At 40.6% G+C, this 22,156-nt stretch overlaps 1 protein-coding gene and 1 pseudogene across 2 annotated transcripts in view; one reads left to right on the top strand and one right to left on the bottom strand.

Annotated features, from left to right (window-relative positions):
* The window catches only part of PPM1E (protein phosphatase, Mg2+/Mn2+ dependent 1E), a gene marked incomplete at both ends in the record, with an annotated part of 186,597 nt that overhangs the window by 134,945 nt on the left and 29,496 nt on the right, over positions 1-22,156 (top strand). The gene's annotated exons all lie outside the window — the stretch shown is intronic.
* Positions 16,280-16,912, bottom strand: LOC309837879 (peroxynitrite isomerase THAP4-like; annotated as a pseudogene). Its single transcript has one exon. The product of its transcript is annotated as a peroxynitrite isomerase THAP4-like (transcript).

The following is a 22,156-nucleotide window of genomic DNA, read 5'->3' as shown; positions in this document are numbered from 1 at the left end:
GAAAAGGAAATAAAAGACATTCATATTGGAAATGTAGAAGTAAAATGATATGTTTACAGATGATATGAGCTTATATGTAGAAAACCCAAAAGGTTCCACCAAAAAAAAAACCCCAACAACCTGTTAGAATTAATAAATGAATTCTGCAAAGTAGCAGGATACAAAGTCAACACACAAAAATCAATTGCATTTCTATATGTGAACAATCTGAAGAGGAAATTACAAAAACATTTTCATTCACCATAGCATCAAAAATGATAAAATACCTAGGAATTAATCTAACCGAGGAGGTGAAAGACTTTTATAATGAACTACAAAACATTGCTGAAAGAAATTAAAGAAGACATATAAATGGGAAGAAATCCCATGCTTGTGGATTGGAATATGTAATATTATTAAGATATCTACCCAAAGTGAAATACAGATTCAATGCAATCCCTATCAAAATCCCAATTATGTTTGTTGCAGAAATAGAAAAACCTATCCTAAAATTCATGTGAATCTCCAGGCATCCCAAATAGCTAAAACAAACTTGGGGGAAAAAATAGAACAAAATCAGAGGACTCATATTTCATAATTTTAAAACTTACTGTAATGCTTCAGTAATCAAAATGGTGTGGTACTGCATAAAGACAGACATAAAGACCAATGGAATAGTATAGAGAGCCGAAAAATAAACCCTCACATATATGGTGAAATTATTTTGGAAAGGGTTGTCAAGATCATTCAAAAGGCAAAGGAAAGTCTTTGCAGTAATGGTGCTGGGAAAACTGGATATCCACATGCAAAAGAATGAAGTTGGACCCTTACCTAACACGATAGACAAAAGTTTACTCAAAATGGATCAAAGGGGACTTCCCGGGTGGCGCAGTGGTTAAGAATCTGCCTGCCAATGCAGGGGACACGGGTTCGAGCCCTGGTCTGGGAAGATCCCACATGCCGCAGAGCCAATAAGCCCATGCGCCACAACTACTGAGCCTGTGCTCTAGAGCCCGCAAGCCACAGCTACTGAAGCCTGCGCACGTAGAGCCTGTGCTCTGCAACAAGAGAAGCCACCGCAATGAGAAGCCTGCGCACCACAACGAAGAGTAGCCCCCGCTCGCCACAACTAGAGAAAGCCTGAGTGCAGCAATGAAAACCCAACGTAGCCAAAAATAAAATTAATTAATTTTTAAAAATGGATCAAAGACTAAAATGTGAGACCTAAAACAGTAAAACTCCTAGGAGAAAATCTAGAGCAAAAGCTTTACAACACTGGATTTTACAATGATATGTTGGATATGACACCAACAGCATAGGCAACAAAAGAAAAAATCGACAAATTGGACTTCATAAAAATTAAAAATCTTGTGCATCAAAATATACTATCAACAGAGTAAAAAAGCAACCGACAGAGTGGAAGAAAATATTTGTAAATCATCTGTCTGATAAGGGATTAATATCCCGAGTACATAGAGAACTCTGAAAACTCAACAACAAAACAAACCCAATTCAAAAATGAGCAAAGGACTTGAATCGACATTTCTTCAAAGATAAGCAAATGGCCAATAAGCACGTGAAAATATGCTCAACATCACTAATTATTAGGGAAATGCAAATCAAAACTATAATGAGGTACAACCTCACATCCATTAGGATGGCTGCTATTGAAAAGAAAACAAAAAATAACAGGTGTTGGTGAGGATATGGAGAAATGGGGACCCTTGTGCACTGCTCATAGGAATGTAAAATTGTACAGCTGCTGTTGAAAACCGTATGATAGTTCCTCAAAAAAATTAAAAGTAGAATTACCATATTAGAATTACCCAAAAGAATTGAAAGCAAGAGATATTTGTGCACCTATGTTCATAGCAGTATTTTTCACAGTAATTAAAATATGGAAGTAACCCAAGTGTCCATCAACCTATGAATGGACAAGCAAAATGTGGTAAACAATGGCACATTGTTCAGCCTTAAAAAGGAATGAAATTCTGACATGCTACAACATGGCTGAACCTTGAGGACATTATGCTAAGTGAAAAGTCAGTAACAAAAAGAGAAATCTGTATGATTTCCCTTATACGAGGTACTACTGTAGTCAAAATCATGGAGACAGAAAGTAGAATGGTGGTTGCCAGGGGTTGGGGGAGGAGGGAATGGGGAGATAGGAGATTTGTTGTGGGGCATTTTATGAGTAGAGTTTCAGTTTTGCAAGGTGAGAAGAGTTCTGGAGATTGATGGTGGTGATGATTGCACGACATTGTGAATGTATTTAATACCACTGAACTGCACACTTAAAATGGTAAATTTTAATGTTATGTGTATTTTAACACAATAACAATTTTTTAAAAAGAGACAACGGAATAGAGAAAGTAGAGACAGCAAATACAAATTGCTCTTTCAAATTTGGTTGTAACAGGCAGCAGAGAAATGGAACATTGGCTGGGAAGGTGAGATTTTGGTCAAGAAACTTGTATTTTAACATTGGAGGTACTTTATACTGTTGGGGCTGATTTACAGAGAGAAAAATTGATAATATGAGAAGAAAATTGCAGGAGTAATATCCTTGGTGGTTTTAGAGGGGATGGAATCTGGTAGATAAGTGGAAGAGATGGCCTTATGTAGGAGCACGGACAGTTTTATCATTGTAATAGGGAGAAAGCGCTTACAGTTACAGGTGTACATAGTTTATGTGATGGGAGCTTATGTGAGTTCTAATCATTTGTTTTCTCAATGAGAATGAGGAGAGGGAAGGAAGAGAGAGTAAGCTGATTTAGAAAATATATAGTAAGTCGTTAAGCAACATTAAGGGCCCTCTTAAAGTTAGTGGTCATGAGTTAAAGGAAGACAAGTCAGTATGTTTGAATTTTACTTTTGTCACATTTGGCTGTTTGTGTGATGGCTGGAGTAAGGAGAGAGTTGGAGTTAACCAGGATTTTACAAAGTGGGTTTGGCAGAAGGATAAGTGACTTGAGAATTTACGCAAGGGGGTTATTATAAGGATGCACCGAGAAAGGAGAGTAGTGAAGACTGTAGGGAACATGGATTAAAGGTCCTGGTGGAGTTAAATTGTTGACGTCCATATTCTGTAGGGAGTGACTTGGAAAGGTAGGAGCTGGTAGATGGAGAGTGGGATGCTTGAAACGGGTATTATGAAGGCTCTTAGTAATGACGTGGCCTAGGGGATGATCATGGGACCGACTTGAAGTGGAGGACAAGATCATTGGAGGTGAGGAGGCCCATCTCCTCTGAATGTTGGAAGGATCATCTTTGTAGACACTGAAATCACTAAAAATTTATAAGAGCTGTGGTGGAAGGACAGTAATGTAGGTGCTAAATATTTGAGTAATGAGACCATATGATGTGGAGGTCTGCTGAAGACTGATGGTAGTAGGTAGTGAATGAATAGTCCAACAGCGTAGTTGTAAAGGGTTTTAGGGAGAAGGTAGGTGGCAATGACAAGCAAGAAACACATCTAACCTATCTCAAGGCCAGGTGATACAAGGATGAAAGAAAAAACTGAGAGGGCTCAAGGAAAACAGTATCTTCAAGGGAGTCAAGTATCGGTAATGCAAGAAGGTGAAAGGAATGGAATACTCAGAGAAGAGGCTGAAGACATGAGATTTGTTAACGATAGACCTTTAGTTCCAGAGAGCACAGTGGAAGCGTTGGGGAGGTTGAGTCTGGATTATTTTAAGGGACATACAGAGCTTAATGGAGATGAGAGACTGTGATATAAGGGATTACCTGGGAGATGTTGGCGTTTTGAGGTGACTGAGATATAGGACATGATTGGATTGATTCTTGGAGGAGATGATTCTCAAACCCTAGCCACTATGTCACCTAGGACTTCTAGATAGCTCATATAATAAAAACTGTCAGGCTTCCTGGTTATGCCATTGATTTATTTATTTTATTTCTAAAAGTAATATTATGTTATGATTACAAATTCAAATAATACAGAAAAGTGAAACTTTTCATTTCCTACTACTGCTGTCCAGTTATTTAGAAGTGTGTGTACATGTCAACACCTAAATCCCTTTTTAAAATACTGATTCTCTTACTTGCTTCTTTCTCTTAACAATATATCTTGGACATCTGTCTGCAGCAGAATATATAGGTTTACCTTATTCTTTTTACTGGCTTTTTTTTTTTTTGCTGTGCCACGCAGCTTGTGGGATCTTACTTCCCCAACCAGGGATTGAACCTGTGCCCCCTGCAGTGGAAGCACAGGGTGCTAACCACTGGACTGCCAGGGAATTCCCTGGCTTTTTAATGCATTTTGTTCCATTGTATTTAACCAGTGCCCTATTGATGGGACAGTTGGATTACTTCTAGGTTATCTCTGATTGACTAGAACTAAAAGAAGAGGGAAAAGGACTGCTGCTTTTTATTATAAGTCCTTTTGTATTTTTGATTTTTTATATAGTTAAAAATATATATGTTTGTACATATATTTTTGGTTTTTATATATGCTATCTAAAAGTTATAATGAAGAAACACAAATATTAATTCCCTTAGAGACCACAACCAATTAACTGTGCTGCGAGATTATTTTGTGTTTGTGTTCATCTCCTAATAAACTTTGCCACTTGTATTTAATTGAAGAGTAGCTTGAGATTTTAGAAGAAGCCCATTTAAGGAAAAACTGTTACCATTTACATGGTAAATGGACTATTTACATGGTCAAAATTGGATTGTCTTCAGTACAACATAACAAAAACAAAATAGAATAAGAAAGCTAGATATCAAGGCTGATAGAACTTTGCAACAATATCTACAACTTCAGGTTTAAAGTATTTAATTAAACCAACCTCATTTTCTAATGGAATTGACTTTTTATTTATTTATTTATTTTTAAATTTTTGGCTGCTTTGCGTCTTAGTTGCTGCGCATGGGCTTTCTCTAGTTGCAGCGAGCAGGGGCTACTCTTCATTGTGGTGCGCGGGCTTCTCATTGCAGTAGCTTCTCTTGTTGTGGTGGCTTCTCTTGTTGCGGTGGCTTCTCTTGTTGCGGTGGCTTCTCTTGTTGCGGAACATGGGCTCTAGGCAGGTGGGCTTCAGTAGTTGTGGCTTGCAGGCGTACTTGCTCTACAGCATGTGGAATCTTCCCGGACCAGCGATTGAACCCGTGTTCCCTGCATTGGCAGGCAGATTCATAACCGGTGGGCCACCAGTGAAGTCCCTGGAATTGACTTTATAATAGTAAATGTTATAAGTTCAAATGTATAAAATAAATGTGTACTTAAAACAAGTTATTCAGGGACTTCCCTGGTGGTCCAGTGGCTAAGACTCTGCGCTCCCTGTGCAGGGGGCCTGGGTTCGATCCCTGGTCAGGGAACTAGATCCCACATACTGCAAGTAAGACTTCGCATGCTGCAACTAAAGATCCCGCATGCCGCAACTAAGACCTGGCACAGCCAAATAAATAAATAAATATTTTTTAAAAATTTATTTATTTATTTTATTTTTGGCTGAGTTGGGTCTTCATTGCTCCGTGTGGGCTTTCTCAAATTGTGGCGAGCGGGGGCTACTCTTCGTTGTGGTGCGTGGGCATTTCATTGTGGTGGCTTCTCTTGTTGCAGAGCACAGGCTCTGTAGGCACACGGGCTTCAATAGTTGTGGCACGCGGGCTCAGTGGTTGTGGCTCGTGGGCTGTAGAGCACAGGCTCAGTAGTTGTGGCACACGGGCCTAGTTGCTCCGTGGCATGTGGGATCTTCCCAGACCAGGGCTCGAACCCATGTCCCCTGCATCAGCAGGCGGATTCCCAACCACTGCACCACCAGGGAAGTCCCTATTTTTAGTTTTTTTGAGAAACCTCCATACTGTTTTTCACAGTGGCTGCACCAATTTACATTCCCACCAAAAGTGTACGAGGGTTCCCTTTTCTCCACGTCCTCACCAACATTTGTTGTGTTCTTTCTGATGATAGCCATTCTGATAGGTGTGAGGTGGTATCTCATTGTGATTTTAATTTGTATCTGTCTGATTACTAGTGATGTTGAGCATCTTTTCATGCACCTGTTGGCCATCTGTATGTTTTCTTTGGAAAAATTCTATTCAGGTCTTCTGCCCATTTTTTTATTGGGTTGTTTGTTTTTTTGATGTTGAATTGTATGAGCTGCTTATATATTTGGGATATTAACCCCTTATCAGCCACATCATTTGAAAGTATTTTCTCCCATTCAGTAGGTTGTCTTTTCATTTTGTCAGTGGCTTCCTTTGCTGTGCAGAAGCTTTTAAGTTTAATTAGGTACCATTTGTTTATTTTCGCTTTTCTTTCCAGTGCTTTAGGGTGCAGATTCAAAAAACTATTGCTATGATTTATGTCAAAGAGTGTTCTGCCTATGTTTTCTTCTAGGAGTTTTATGGTTTCCAGTCTTACATTTAGGTCTGTAATCTATATTGAGTTTATTTTTGCATATGGTGTTAGAGAATGTTCTAGTTTCATTCTTTTACCTGTAGTTGTCCAGTTTTCCCAGCACCACTTATTGGAGTCTGTCTTTTCTCCATTGTAGAGTCTTGCCTCCTTTGTCATAGGTTAATTGATCATTAGTGTGTGGACTTACTTCTGGTCTCTCTGTTCTATTCCATTGATCTATGTCTCTGTTTTTGTGCCAGTACCACACTGTTTTGATGACTGTAGCTTTGTAGTATAGTTTGAAGTCAGACAGCATGATTCTTCCAGCTCTGTTCTTCTTTCTCAAGATCGTTTTGACTCTTCAGGGTCTTTTGTGTTTCCATACAAATTTTAAAATTACTTATTCTAGTTCTGTGAAAAATGCCCTTGGTATTTTCAGTAGGGATTGCATTGAATCTGTAGATTGTTATGAGTAGTATGGTCATTTTAGTAGTATTAATTCTTCTAATCCATCAACACAGTATATCTTTCCATCTGTTTGTGTCATCTTCAGTTTCTTTCATAAACTGCAGTATATTAACACAATGGAAAACTTCTCAGCAATAAAAAGGAATGGACTGTCAATGTACAATAATATGGATGAATCTCAAAAACATTTTGCTGAGTGAAAGAAGACTTACATAAAAAAGTACATGGGGCTTCCCTGGTGGCGCAGTGGTTGAGAATCCGCCTGCTGATGCAGGGGACGTGGGTTCGTGCCCCGTCCAGGAAGATCCCACATGCTGCGGAGCGGCTGGGCCCGTGAGCCATGGCCGCTGAGCCTGCGCGTCCGGAGCCTGTGCTCCGCAACGGGAGAGGCCACAACAGTGAGAGGCCCACGTACAAAAAAAAAAACCCCAAAAAACCAAGCCAAACAAAAAGTACATGGTTTTATGAGTCTGTTTATATTACTTTCAAGAAGAGATGCAACTAATCTGTGGTGTGAAAAGTGAGACTAGTGGGAAGCTGGGGGTGGAGAATAACTGAAAAGGAGCATGAAGGAACTTTCTTGAGTACTGATGATGTCCTGTAGCTTTGTAGGAGAGTTACATAGGTACATGCACTTGTTGAAATTCAGTGAAAATACATACAAGATTTGTGTATTTTATTGTATGTAGATTTTGCTAGAACAGATATTGAATTCTAGTTAGTAATATGCATATTAAAATATTTAAGGGTAAGTATACTGATATCAGCATGTTGCTTTAAAACATAAAAAATAAGATGGATTGATGGATTGATCAGTAAATAGATGGGTAGCAAAATATTAATGGAAGAATCTAAGTGATGAGATTGTGAATAGTTACTGTAAAATTCTTTTAACTTTTCTGTACATTTGAAAATTTTCATCATAGAATACTGAGAAAGCAAAAAGCATTTAATACCCTCAAAAGCAATTGCTTCCTTATTTACTTCACAGAGTGAAGCAATATAAGCAATTACCTTTGAAAGTTAAGTTACTTATTATGTTTCTGGCTGGATGTAAGTTGTCACAAAACTAATATGAAACACTGCTGGATTTATTTATGTTACCATGTTATTTTGTTTATATATGTCATTGAGAAATTAACTTACCTAATCTCAACTCATCATTTCAAATTCTGGTAAGTTTGGAAGATCTTAATGGGATAAATTGTCATTAGTTTCAGTATCAGGAAAATTTCTTCCTACCTCTGTCCTAAGAATTTATTTGAGGTTCGATCACAATTTATAAGAACCAAGTACGGGACTTCCCTGGTGGGGCAGTGGTTAAGACTCCACGCTCCCAGTGCAGGGGGCCTGGATTCAATCCCTGGTCAGGGAACTAGATCCCATGTGCATGCCGCAACTAAGAGTTTGCATGCCACAACTAAGGAACCCATGTGCTGCAACTAAGGAGCCTGCAAGCTGAAACTAAGGAGCCTGTGAGCCGCAACCAAGGAGCCCGCCTGCCGCTACTAAGACCCGGGGCAACCAAATAAATAAATACTAAGAAAAAAAGAAGCAGGTATTCGCAAGACTATTTGTTGGAATTTCTATATAATCATGTGGATTAAAATAAAGTAGGAAAGTAAATTACAGCTTTTTCTCCTTGGTGATTTATTTAAATTCTGGTGAATGCAGTTGGTTTTGCACATATGTTAGCTGTACAGACTAGAAAGAAGGAATCTACAACCTGCTACAGATTTTGCCTGGCTTCAGTTTTCCTTGGGCTTATTGGAATAATTTAGAGGGCAGGAAGGAGAATAAAAGGTAATTATAAACACTTTATAAATTTTGGTTGATTTGACATTTACTCTCAGTATTACTCAGTTGCTACACATTTATATTTAAACAGGATCTCAACATTCCATCCAAAATACATGCAACAAATAACTAAAGATTTTAAGTTTACAGAGAAGAATCTGAGGGCAAAATGCCTAATACAGGGTCATAGCATAAATTAAGTAGCATAGAATAGGAGTTTAGAATTACAGATTTTTCTCACACATCAATTTTCCTTCTGGAATCATTTCTTTGCCTAATTTATTATGCTTCATAGTTGAATGTATTTGATTCAACTCATTGAATATGCACTCCTCAAGAAAGTATTATTTTGTCTTGTTTGCCATAGTCAAGAATCAAGATAGACTTAATGCATGTGCCTCAATATTATGTGAGTAATTATCACTCTCTGTCTGAAAAGCAGTTCAGAGAGTGATAAAAAAAAAAAGTAAGGGCTCATTACAGACTTTAAAATAGTAGAATAACAATGACATTGTCTGCTTCTCTCAGAAATCGCCAGGAAAAAGAAGAAGGGGGATGAACAAGAAAGAAAAATACAAACTCCATCTTCAGTAAGAGTAGGATGTATCTGTTAACACCAAATCAGAAAATTAAGGGCTACCAAATGCAACAAAGACCAAGTGGGTTTCAGAAAATGATGAGATAGAATGCTTTCATCTGAAGACCTCAGTGAAAGCCAGTAAGGTGTATGCTCCAGAAAAGGTGGTATTCTTTGTGGGGGCAAAAATAATTTTGGAACCTTTCACAGGCTACCAGCAGGGACTCCTCAATACCTAGTTTGGCACCAAGAAAGAAAAGAGGATAAGTTGAGTGAGGAATTGGAAATACACCATATTTTTAAAAAATGTATTTATTTGTTTTTATTTTTGGCTGTGTGGGTCTTTGTTGCTGTGTGCGGGCTTTCTCTAGTTGCGACGAGCGGGGGCTACTCTTCGTTGTGGTGCGCGGGCCTCTCATTGTCGTGACTTCTCGTTGCAGAGCACGGGCTCTAGGTGCACAGGCTTCAGTAGTTGTGGCTCACTGACTTAGTTGCTCCACGGCATGTGGGATCTTCCCGGACCAGGGCTTAAACCCATGTGCCCTGCATTGGCAGGCGGATTCTTAACCTCTGCGCAGCCAGGGAAGTCCCAAGAGACTCTGTATCATTAGCAGCTTTGTTGGCTAGGGAGAAGTCAAGAATAAAATAACTCCCTCACACAACCTTGGGTCCTCAGAAACTTCATTCTGAGCTACATGAACGTCTTATGAAGAGCTGGTCCAGGAAAAACGTACTTCATTTATAGATTATTATCATAAAGGAACCAGCAGGGATTTTATATAAAGAGATTACAATTTTAGAAAGTTGAAGTAGGGACTTCCCTGGTAGTCGAGTTGTTGAGACCCTGCACTTCCACTGCAGGGGGCATAGGTTCGATCCCTGCTCAGGGAACTAAGATCGTGCATGCCGAGCAGCATGGCAACATAAATAAATAAAAATTTTAAAAAGTTGACATAAACAAAAATAAAATAAATGGCAATTGAAAAATATTCCTGATGAAAGTTGCAGTAAGATAAATTGTCTTGAATGATAATTTTAAAAAATTAATCTTGCAAGTTCTTTGATAAAAGTAGAACTCAAAGCAGAGAGGTCAAGGAAGGGTTAGTGCAAAAGGTGAAGTTTAGCTAACAGAGCTTGAAAAATAAGGGGAAGAGAAAAATTAAATTGTCAATGAAATGAGGGGCATATTGGAAGCAGGAAAAAGAAGAGACACTTCTGGAAAACACAGTAAGGTACACGGAGGGTAAAATTGAGAAAAAATGAACAAAATGAAATGGAACTTAACCACATGTCTAAAAGGAATAAAGACCCAGTGTTAGATGTGGCACATGGGTAAAGGAGAATAATTGTTGTCCTTGAAGAATAAAACTCAAGTAATACAATATAATATTTACAAGTATTTTTCAAAGGAACTGCTCAAAACAAATGCAGATTTGAATCTATAGATTGACAGGGCACATAATGAGTCAGGAAGAATTTACATAGAACAATTAACGTTAAGGCATAATCTAGTAGTGTTATTGTACTGCCAAAAAAAACTTTTTTAATGATTCCAGAGTAAAAGAATAAACATGACAGGGAGAAAGATTCAAATTGGTTTCAGAATTCTCAGAAAAGTTCAGTGTCAGAAGACAGTAGAGCAATGTAAAGTCCTCAAGGATGGGAAGTGTGACCTAAGAATTTTATATCTACTCAAACTGTTGTTCAGGTGAAAAGGCAATGGTTTTAAACATGCAAAAACTCAGAAAATATAATTTCCCTAATGCCTTCTTGAGAAACTACTGGAGGACATACTTTAGATAACCAAGTGATGAAAATATAGCAAAAGGCTTGATATGAGCATTGAATCCATAGGATTAATGGGGGGCTTACTATTCTAGGACAGAATTTATATATTATAAACTCTGACATGTAGATATTATATGACTCAGAAGCATTGGGAGGATAAGGGGGGGAGATAGTAGAAAGCTGTAAAACTACAGAGGATGTACTCTAGCAAAATCTAAAAAGCTAGTTGATAAGAAAAGAAGATGAGGGATCTAGGAAATGGGAAACCAAACACAGAAAAGCTCCATAAGAAAGTCCCAGGGTGTCATTTGTACAGCAAGACTGTAGAGTCCAGGGTTTTCCAGGAGAAAAAAGAGAAACTGATTTGCTTGAACATACGGAAAAAATCATTGAATCGTGTGCCACAATGTTGTTGGAGCATTTGGAAAGAATCACTGATAGGTATGTTGAAAACAAATCAAATGGGAAAAAGTGAGGCAATCATCAACTCTAGGGAAAAAAAGTTGTACAAGAAAGGAGTTGTGATCTTAGTATACGCTTCAGAAATTCACACTTTGTATACCTGGAATATATATATATTTATTTATTTTTTTGCTGTATGCAGGCCCCTCACTGTTGTGGCCTCTCCCATTGCGGAGCACAGGCTCCGGACGCGCAGGCTCAGCGGCCATATCAATATTGTATTCAGAATGTATATGTAACAGCTTATGACCTAAAGTAATATCTAGAAATAGTGATGCGGATTAGTAGAATCATTAAACAGCGTTCTATTTCTGGTTGTGTTTCAAAGAATAATTGTGTTTCATCTTAGTAAAGCCCCTGTTTTTTTTTTTAAAAAAATATATAGTTGGATATATAATATTATGTTAGTTTCAGGTGTACTACAGAGATTTGACATTCGCATACATTATGAAATGATCACCACAGTAAGTCCAGCACCCATCTGTCCCCATACAGTTATTACAATACTATTGAAGAGTATTCCTTATGCTGTGTATTATATCTCCACGGCTTATTTATTTTATAACTGAAGGTTTTTACCTCTTTATCTCCTCCACCTATTTTGTTCCCCACCCCCACCCCTCCCCTCTGGCAGCCACCTGGTTGTTCTCTGTATCTATGAGTCTGTTTTCATTTTTTTGTTTTTTGTTTTTTAGATTCCACATATAATTGAGATCATACAGTATTTGTCTTTCTCTGTTTGACTTATTTCCTGAGCATAATACCCTCTATATCCATTCATGTTGTCGCAATGGCAAAATTTCAATTTTTTATGGCTGAGTAATAATATTCCATTGTATGTATACACCACATCTTCTTTATCCATTCGTCTATTGACAGACACTTAGGTTGCTTCCATATCTTGGCTATTGTAAAAAGTGCTACAGTGAATTTCATGGTATATATATGCTTTCAAATTCATACTTTTTTAAGGTAAATACCCAGAAGTGAAATTGCTGGATCATATGGCAGTTCTATATTTAATTTTTTGAGGAACCATCATACTGTTTTCTGTAGTGGTTGTACCATTTTACAATCCCACCAACAGTACACGAAGATTCCGTTTTCTCCACATCCTCACCAACACCTGTTATTCGTGGTCTTTTTTTTTTTTTGCGGTACGCAGGCCTCTCACTGTTGTGGCCTCTCCCGTTGCGGAGCACAGGCTCCGGACGCGCAGGCTCAGCGGCCATGACTCACGGGCCCAGCCTCTCCGCGGCACGTGGGATCTTCCCGGACGGGGGCACGAACCCCTGTCCCCTGCATCGGCAGGCGGACTTTCAACCACTGCGCTACCAGGGAAGCCCTCATGGTCTTTTTGATGATAGCCATTCTGACAGGTATGAAATGGTATCCCTTTGTGGTTTTGATTTATATTTCCTTGATGATTAGTGATGTTGAGCATCTTTCCACGTGTCTGTTGGCTATCAGTATGTCTTATTTGGAAAAATGTCTATTCAGGCCCTCTGCCCATTGTCTAGTCAGGTTGTTTGTTTTTGTTGGTGTTGAGTTGTATGAGTGCTTTGTATACGGTAAGTCCCCTACATATGAACCTTCAAGTTGCAAACTTTCAAAGATGTGAACGTGGTCTTCAGCAACTTAGTGACCCTCAGTGACAAGCTGGAGCTAGATCTGCAAGAGGATGACTTCATCAAACTCCTTGCTGTGCAACACGAGGAGCTAACTAACGAAGACCTGGTGGAATCGGAGGCCCAGAGAAAGGACACAGAAACAAGAGGAAGAAGTAGTAACTGAAGAACCGAAGAGACTCACGATGCAGGAAATGACAAGGGGATTTTCTTTATTTGACCAGGCACTGTTAGTTTTAGAGGCACAGGACCCGAACATAGAACGGTACATGAGGGTTGCAGCCGCCATTCAGAATGCAATCCAGTGCTACTGTGTCATCTATGATGAGAAAAAAAGAGCTACTACCCAGACATCACTGGATCATTTTTTCAGGAGGGTAGATAGAATTGAATCCAGCAAGGAACCAGAACCTGTGCCATCACCGTCAGGTGTGAGTGAAACTGCAGCTTGCCCTCCATCTCCTATTGCTGACGATCCTTCAGCTCTACCATCTCCCACCTCCTCTCCCTCCTCCAGTAAGTCTTCTTGCCTGTTCACTTGATGCCAGCCCCTGTATGCCAGCTGTTGTACTGTACTACTGTACTTTTCAAGGTACTGTACTGTAATATTAAAAGTGTTTTCTTTATTTTTTGTGTTTTTTATGTATTATTTGTGTGAAAAGTATTATAAACCTATTACAGTACAGTACTATATAGCCGACTGTGTTAGTTGGATACCTAGGCTAACTTCGTTGGACTTATGAACAAATTGGACTTATGACGGTGCTCTCGGAACAGAACTCATGCGTATGTAGGGGACTTACTGTATTTTAGTGGTGGCTTTACGATTTTCTATATGTAGTATCAAGCCATCTGCAAATAGTGACAGTATTACTTCTTCCTTTCCAATTTGGATTTATTTTATTTCTTTTGCTTGTCTGACTTCTGTGGCTAGGACTTTCAGTACTATGTTGAATAAAAGTGGGGGCAATGGGCATTCTTGTCTTGTTCCTGATCTTAGAGGAAATGCTTTCAGGTTTTCATCGTTGACTGTGATGTTGGCTGTGGTTTGTAACTGTTGGCCTCTATTATGTTGAGCTATATTTTCTCTATACCTACTTTGATGAGGTTTTTTTTTTTATCACAAGTGGATGATGAATTTTGTCAGAAACTTTTATGCATCTGTTGAGATGATCATATGATTTTTATTCTTCAGTTTGTTAATGTGGTGTATCACATTGATTGATTTGTGTATATTGAACCATCCTTGCATCCCTGGGATAAATCCTACTCGATCATGGTGTATGATCCTTTTAATGTGTTGTTGAATTCAGTTTGCTAATATTTTGTTGAGGATTTTTACTTCTATGTTTATCAGTGATATTGGCCTCTAATTTTCATTTTTTGTGGTGTCTGGTTTTAGTGTCAGGGTAATGCTAACCTTATAGAATGAGTTTGGAAGCATTCCTTCCTCTCCAAATTTTTGGAATAGTTTGAGAAAGATAGGTGTTAACTCTTCTCTAAATGTTTGGTAGAATTCACCTGTGAAGCTCTCTGGTCCTGGACATTTATTTGTCAGGATTTTTTTTTTTAAACTGATTTTGTTTTAATTTTGTTTTAATTTTAATTTTTTAATTAAAAAATTTTTAATTTTAAACTGATTTAATTTAATTTTGTTACTAGTAATTGGTCTGTCCATATTTTCTATTTCTTTCTGATTCAGTCTTCAAGATTGTATGTTTCAGGCTTCCCTGGTGGTACAGTGGTTGAGAGTCTGCCTGCTGATGCAGGGGACACGGGTTCATGCCCCGGTCTGGGAAGATCCCACATGCCGCGGAACGGCTGGGCCCGTGAGCCATGGCCGCTGAGCCTGCGCGTCCGGAGCCTGTGCTCCACAATGGGAGAGGCCCCAACAGTGAGAGGCCCACGTACCGCAAAAAAAAAAAAAAAAAAAAAAAAAAAAGATTGTGTTTCTAGGAATTCACCTATTTCTTCTAGGATGACAAATTTATTGGCATGTCATTGTTCATAGTAATCTCTTATGATCCTCTGTATTTCTCTGGTGTCAGTTGTAACTTCTTTTTAATTTCTGATTTTTTAAATTTGAGCCTCTTTTTTTTTCTTGATGAGTCTGGCTTAAGGTTTATCAATTTCGTTTATATTTTTAAAGAACCAGCTCTTAGTTTCATCAGTGTTTTCTACTTCCTAGTCTTTATTTCATTTCTGCTCTGCTCTTTATTATTTCTTTCCTTCTACTAACTTTGAGTTTCCTTTGTTCTTCTTGTCGTTTCTTTAGATGTAAGTTTAGATTGCTTTTTTGAGATTTTTCATGTTTCCTGAGGTAGGCTTGTGTCACTAGACTTCCCTTTTAGAACTGCTTTTGCTGCATCCCATAGATTTTGGATCACTGTGTATCCAATGTACTACTGTCACTTTCTCCCTATATGTTTGTTAATATTTGCTTTATGTATTTAGATGCTTCTATGTTGGGTGCATATATATTTACAATTGCTATATCTTCTTGTTGGATTCATCACTCTATCATTATGTAATGTCATTCTTTGTCTTTATTATAGCTTTGTTTTAAAGGCTACTTTTTTAATATAAGTATTGCTACTCCATCTTTCTTTTTGTTTCCATTTGCATGGATTAACTTTTTCCATCCCCTCACTTTCACTCTGTGTGTATTTTTTTTTTTTATTTTAAAGAAATTATTATTGATGTTCGAAATTATTTAACGTCACGGATATTAGAACATGAATGAAAAAACCTCCACATGATTTTAAGAGTCTCCTATAATTTTTCTAATAGTTTACTATGTCTATTTTATTTTACATTTAGATCCTAATTCGTTAGGATTTTATGTTTGTGTGAGATATGCAATACAAAGAGATTTCCCCCGTTCAAGTGGAAAACCAATTGTCAACCATTCATTGAATAGTTCTGGCTTTCCCAGCTGACGTGAAATGCCTTCTTTCTCACTAGCTGAACCCCCTTTCCTGAGATGCCTCGTGAGTGTGCCCTGAAGTGAGTGAGGTAAGCTCACCAACCTGGGCTCCTCTTCTACAAGGCACAGCTACTGTCATAGCCTCTGCGGAGACAGCAGGGAGCATGCAACACATGGAAGTGCTCAGAGGCCATCAGCAAGAACCCCGCCCCATAATAACCAGGCAGTGTGGGAGCCTCAAGGCTCTGGTACTGACCACAGGGTGGGGGCTAAGGGGACGGCCGCCTGCTCAGCTAGGGGAAGCTTGCTCTCTTCAGCTGGTCCCGCTTCTCCTGCAGCTTGCACGCCTGGCTGTCCAAGCAGCTGACCCTGTGTTGCAGGGTCTTTAGCTTGCTGTTCTTCTCCTCCTGCTCCCATAGAAAGCACATTTTGTTCTTGTTCTGCCAGGATGAGAAGCAGCAGGACTGCAACAAACTGACGAGTTTGTAGGCCCCCAATGCTGCCAGGATGCTCTCCTTGATGAACATGGGGCTGGTGTCCCTGTGCTCACTTAGCACAGCTTCTGTGCCTGGCTTCAGGGTAACATCTGTTGGAGGGGTGGAGGGGCTCTGGGAGGGCTTCTGAGGCATTGCTGTGAGGGACAAACTTGTGGGGCTCTGTGCCAAGCCCTTCTTGGGCCCCAGGCTGGTTTTACTGCAGTCAGGCTCCATGTCTCTCTTCAGCCTCTGTCGGTCAGCAGGCTCTCAGGGGACAGACAGCCTCTTTCCGGCATGCTTGGAGGAGAAACTGTAAGAATGAAGTGAGCCAGTAAATTTGCAAGCCCCAGGTACTGGGGGGATAAAGTCATCCATGGAAATGCCACTCTTACCTACCAGGCCCCCATCAGGGGAGGTGGTGTTCTGATTGCCAGCATCTACAGCAGACATGTTTGCTTCTCCCTGGCTGTCTAATGCTGCGCTAGCCAGATCGGCTTCTGGAGTACTTCCAGAGGCTGCTGCACCAGTTTCTGACTGGTGGCTTCTGGGCTGGCCCTGGGTGCAGTTTTACCCTACAGTGCAGCTCACTTCAACTTGCAGGACTCCAGCTTGACCACTGGGTTTTCACTTGAGGATGTTGATGACCCTGCAGCTCCTTGCCTGTCTGCTTCACTCACATGTCCCCTCAAGCCCCCTGAGGACTTTCTGGTATCCGTTCTCCTGGTGCATCCACGGCCTCCAGCTCCCTTCTTCTCAGTGAGGTGGAAGATGGAAGTCATGGCCACGATCTTGAGCAGTCAGTGCTCATCCTCCAGCCCCGTGGAGAAGCTTTCTTTGGTGAAGTGTTCATTACTGTGGAAAGACTACTTAGTGGGGGTCCAGTTATCCTTCTGAACAGCCTTTAATAACTGGATCAGACATTTTGAGTCCCTTAGGGGGAAACCTGTGGCAGGAGACAGCGTGCTTCTCCCCCTTGCCCTGTCAGTTGGAGTAATTTACAGCTGCACAAAAGATCACCATCTCGGGCCTTGGGCTGTCCTGCCACTGCCAGGCTCCAGCCCTTGCCTCGTTGAGCCCAGACCAGGGCAGGACCGCCCTGAGGGGAGGGTGCAAGGCAACATGGCTGCAGGACATGGGAGCCTGGCACACAGCTCCCACTGTATGGCAAGATGGCAAGATGGCGGCACCCAGCTGCCTGCCACCTGGGCAGCCGGCCCTAGGCCTGTCTTTGTGTGTCTTTAGACCAGAAACGAGTGCTTGTAGGCAGTGTATATATGGGTCTTGTTATCCATTCAGCCACTCTATGTCTTTTGATTGGCGCATTTAGTCTGTTTACACTTAAAATAATTACTGATAGGTATGTACTTATTGCCATTTTGTTTTCTGCTTTTTTTAGTTCTTCTCTGTTCCTTTCTTCTCATTTTGCTCTATTCCCCTGTGATTTTTTTTTTTTTTGGCGGTACGCGGGCCTCTCACTGTTGTGGCCTCTCCCGTTGCGGAGCACAGGCTCCGGATGCACAGGCTCAGTGGCCATGGCTCGTGGGCCTAGCCGCTCCACGGCATGTGGGATCCTCCTGGACCGGGGCACGAACCCGTGTCCCCTGCATCGGCAGGCGGACTCTCAACCACTGCGCCACCAGGGAAGCCCCTCCCCTGTGATTTGATGACTATCTTTAGTGATTTGTTTGGATTCCTTTCTATTTTTTCTATATGTATCTATTGTAGGTTTTTGGTTTGTGGTTACCATGAGGTTCATATATAACAGTATATATATATATGTATGTATGAATGATTATTTTAAGTTGATTATCTCCTAAGTTCAAAGGCATTCTAATCGCCCTACATTTTTACTCCCCTCACCACATTTAATGTTTTTTTGTTTTAATTAATTATTATTTGTTTTTGGCTGTGTTGGGTCCTTGTTGCTGCACGTGGGCTTTCTGTAGTTGCGGCGAATGGGGGCTACTCTTTGTTGCAGTGTGGGGCTTCTCATTGTGGTGGCTTCTCTTGTTGCGGAGCAAGGGCTCTAGGCACGCGGGCTTCAGTAGTTGTGGCATGCGAGTTCAGTAGTTGCGGCTCGCGGGCTCTAGAGCGCAGACTCAGCAGTTGTGGCGCATGGGTTTGGTTGCTCCGCGGTATGTGGGATCTTCCCAGACCAGGGCTTGAACCCGTGTCCCCTGCATTGGCAGGCAGATTCTTAACCACTGCGCCACCAGGGAAGTCCCCACATTTAATGTTTTTGATGTTATATTTCACATCTTGTTGTTTTGTATATCCCTTAACTACTTGTAGATATAGATGGTTTTACTACCTTTTTTTTTTTTTTTGGTACGCGGGCCTCTCACTGTTTTGGCTTCTTCCATTGCGGAGCACAGGCTCCGGACGCGCAGGCTCAGCAGCCATGGCTCATGGGCCCAGCCGCTCTGCGGCATGTGGGATCTTCCCGGACCGGGGCACGAACCCGTGTCCCCTGCATCGGCAGGCGGACTCTCAACCACTGCGCCACCAGGGAAGCCCGGTTTTACTACTTTTGTCCTTTAACCTTCCTACGAGCTACATAAGTGATTGATCTATTACCTTTACTGTATGTTTGCCTTTACTAGTGAGATTTTTCTTTTCATAATTTTGATATTTCTAGTTGTGGCCTTTTCTTTCCTGTTTAGAGAAGTCCCTTGAACATTTCTCTTAAAGCTGGTTTAATGGTGCTAAATTTTTTAGCTTTTGTTTGTAAAACTTTCTGTCTCTGCTTCAAATCTGAATGATAACCTCGTCGGGTAGAGTATTCTTAGTAAGTTTTTTCCTCTTATCCCTTTGAATATATCATGTCACTCCCTTCTGGCCTGCAAAGTGTCTGCTAAAAAGTCAGCTGATAGTCTTATGGGAGTTCCCTAATACCTCACTAGTTGCTTTTCTCTTGCTGCTTTTAAGATTTTCTCTTTAATTTTTGCCATTTTCATTATAATGTGTCTTGGTATAAATCTCTCTGGGTTCATCTTGTTTGGGCTTCTCTGTGCTTCCTGGACCTGGATGTCTGTTTCCTTTCCCAGGTCAGGGAAGTTTTCAGTTATTATTTCTTCAAATAGTTCCTCTGCCCCTTTCCCTCTCTCCTCTCCTTCTGGGACTTCTATAATGTGAGCGTTATTATGCTTGATGTTGTCTCAGAGGTTTCTTAAACTATCCTGCTTTCTTTACAATTCTCTTCTCTGTTGAGTTTGGGTGATTTCTACTACTCTCTTTTCCAGATTGCTGATCCATGCCTCTGTATAATCCGATCTACCATTGATTACTTCTAGTGTATTTTAAAATTTCAGTTACTGTATGCTTTAGCTCTGTTTGGTTCTTCTTTATGTTTTGTCTTTGTTGAAATTCTCGCTGTTCCTCCATTCTTCTTCCACATTTGCTGAGCATCCTGACGATCATTACCTTGAACTCTTTATTGGGCAGATGGCTTATCTCCACATTTAGTTCTTTTTCTGAAGTTCTTGTCTTGTTCCATTGTTTGGGACATATTCCTCTGTATCCTCATTTTGCCCAATTATCTGTTTATTTCTATGTGTTAGGTCAGTTGATTATGTTTCCTGATCTTGAAGAAGTGGCCTTTTTTAGGAGACATCCTGTGGGGCCCCACAGCACACTCCCCTCTGGTCACCAGAGTTATATGCTCTAGGTGTGCTCCCTGTGTGGGCTGCATGGTCCCTTATGTTGTGATGAGCTGACTGCTGTAGGGGCACTGGTAGGCAGGGCTGGCCCCTGGTCTGGTTGGCCGTGAGGCTGTGTCTTGTGCAGTGGCTGTGCGCCCACTGGAGGGCAGGTTGACTCTGCAACCCAGGAGGTACATGGGGCTGCTGGCCTCCTGGTTGTTGGGCTGGGGCCCCCCATGGCTGTCTGCACAGCCTAGGGGGTTTGGAAGCCCCTGCTTTCTTAAAACTGGTCAATGGTTTAAAAATATTGATTGAATTAAAGTTCCTACTAAAAAGCCATACATATTTTAAATTTTTGAATACATTATCTCTTAGTGAAAGGGACTAGAGATAGCATAAACCAGTTACTTGAGTTGACAACAAAAGTGTAAATATGACCATAGTTCCTGTTTGCCAATGGTTATCACCTGTTTACTAATACTAGCCCAAGTTTCATAGCCTACATGTAAGAACTCAACATCATGTTATGTGACATACTCTTATGTAAATGTATTGATTTTCTCCTCTTAAGGAACATTCATTCTAAGAAGTTAGGGAATGGCTTAAATATATATCAATATAAATCAGAAAGACAGAAGTTTATTTATTCAGCAAATACTTATTGATCACTGTGTGCCAGGCACTGATCTGAGCATCAGACATCAATGACCAAAAGTAGACAAAAATATCTGCAGTCTAGTGGGAGAAGGAATGCAGTCATAAAATAAATGATAAACATAATAAGTAAGAAATGCATATTGTATACAAGAAATTGATGAAGGCTATGCAAAAAGAAAAAGACTTACAACATGATAAGAGGAATTCCAAGGGCAGGAAGAAGAGAAAGAACCATCAAATGAGATTGAGAAGACAGAATCCTGTGAGTGACAGAGGAGAGTGTGATGTTCTGGAAACCTAGAGAAGGGAGTTTATCAAAGTAGAGGGAATAATCAGCAGTCAGATGCTTCTAAGTGAGTCAGATCTGAGAACAGGGTGTAGGAGTTAGCAACAGGAAGGTACATTGATGATGTTGACAAGTTTCAGTTAACTTGTGCAGTTTCCTTTTGGTCATGGAAGAATAATGACGAAGAAGAGTTACTGCTAAGCTCTCTTCTTTTTTTTTTTTTCCGGTACGCGGGCCTCTCACTGTTGTGGCCTCTCCCGTTGCGGAGCACAGGCTCTGGACGCACAGGCTCAGCGGCCATGGCTCACGGGCCCAGCCGCTCCGCGGCACGCGGGATCCTCCCGGACCGGGGCACGAACCCGCGTCCCCTGCATCGGCAGGCGGACTCTCAACCACTGCGCCACCAGGGAAGCCCTAAGCTCTCTTCTTTTTGTGGTCTTATGACACTAGTGGTAGTTTGATATTTGGTAAATGTGTAACATCTAGGTTGCCATTCACAGAAAACTTAAGATCCTGCTGGCTATGCTTCAGTATCAACCTGGTCAGAGTGAACAAATGATTGTTAAGATTACACTGAGAGCAACAGCAGGGAATGAAATTTCTGTTGTAAGAACCCCAAACCCAGCACCTCAGGAGCCAGTCATTTGGTAGTTGGCATTATATATATTCAAGGCTAACTAAGAGAATCTGTGATGTGTGGGCATTATAATCAGCTGACTCCAGGTGGCGTTCCTGGAGGCTGCTATAGAAAGAAAGAAAATAGCTTAATGAGGAAGGAATTCAACCCTGAGTTTAACTCCATTTGGTCCACTAAGAAAAAGAATACCAAGTCTGGTGGAGAATTTGCCTTCTTTAATTTAATGTGTATTCTAGATTTAGAATACATATGATTAACTTGGGGGAGGGGAGTGATCAGAAACTTAACATTTACATGTTGTCACCCTAGCAAGGGCATATTGAGTAGACAGCATCATCGTGATACGTGGGCTGAGGTGAGGCTGCTTCAGATGAGTTTCTCTCAGAGTTAATTGACAGAAACTACCCACCTTCAAGAATTTTTATTACCTTAGGAATGCTATGCCAAGACTGAAACACAGCTGTGGGTGCTGT

This window comes from Grampus griseus (genome assembly GCF_964374135.1).
Source record: "Grampus griseus genome assembly, chromosome: 20".
In the NCBI taxonomy this organism is placed as follows: domain Eukaryota; kingdom Metazoa; phylum Chordata; class Mammalia; order Artiodactyla; family Delphinidae; genus Grampus; species Grampus griseus.
This window is presented reverse-complemented; position numbering and strand designations above follow the sequence as displayed.